General features: G+C 49.9%; 1 protein-coding gene and 1 pseudogene across 1 annotated transcript in view; one reads left to right on the forward strand and one right to left on the reverse strand.

Moving 5' to 3' along the window:
- The window catches only part of TMEM120B (transmembrane protein 120B), a gene marked incomplete at its 5' end in the record, with an annotated part of 91,966 nt that overhangs the window by 54,951 nt on the left and 36,253 nt on the right, over positions 1-762 (reverse strand). The window lies entirely within an intron of this gene.
- Positions 416-762, forward strand: part of LOC105516373 — a 36,393-nt pseudogene continuing 36,046 nt past the window's right edge.

The following is a 762-nucleotide window of genomic DNA, read 5'->3' on the forward strand; positions in this document are numbered from 1 at the left end:
TAGCCAGGATGGTCTCGATCTCCTGACCTCGTGATCCGCCCGTCTCGGCCTCCCAAAGTGCTGGGATTACAGGCTTGAGCCACCGAGCCCGGCCTGAATTTAAGTTTTTAAAGCGTTTGGTCCAGTTTTCTGGAAGAATTCCCCCAGTGGGGGTTTGCAGATGCTTCCTCATGATTTGGGGTATGCATGGGTACCAGCATGTTACTAAAAGGATGTTGTGCCCTTATTAGTGGCTCCTGCCAGGAGGAACATCATATCCATGATGCTAACTTTGCTGGGTAAAGGCAGCCAGGATGCCCACCCAGCTTCTGCACTATGTAGTGTCCAACTTTCCATTGGCAATTAATAAGTTATCTGTGTGGAGAAAGGCTGTGTTTTAATCACTTTTGAATTCTTCAGTGCTAAACAGCCCTCTATGTCCAACAAATACCTGCTGGTAACGAAACCAGACGAGGAGGACAGAGGTGGAGAGATTCTGCCCAGAAAATGCAGCCTCGGGGAAGACAGGGCCCTGGCCTGAGAGGCTGCTGGGAGATAAGGGGCCTGCACCCCTCCTGGTGGCCTTTGGTGCTGGGTCCTGCCATGGAGAGATAAGACCAGGGCTACAAAATCAGCTGCCAGATGCTCATCAGGACCTCATCTTTTTCAATTAATATTTAATGTCACAAGTAAAACATGAAGACATCATCCTTGTTAAAAATTAAAACACTGGCCGGGCGCGGTGGCTCAAGCCTGTAATCCCAGCACTTTGGGAGGCCGAGA

The sequence above is a fragment of the Colobus angolensis genome, unplaced genomic scaffold (genome assembly GCF_000951035.1).
Source record: "Colobus angolensis palliatus isolate OR3802 unplaced genomic scaffold, Cang.pa_1.0 Scaffold28, whole genome shotgun sequence".
Classification (NCBI taxonomy): domain Eukaryota; kingdom Metazoa; phylum Chordata; class Mammalia; order Primates; family Cercopithecidae; genus Colobus; species Colobus angolensis.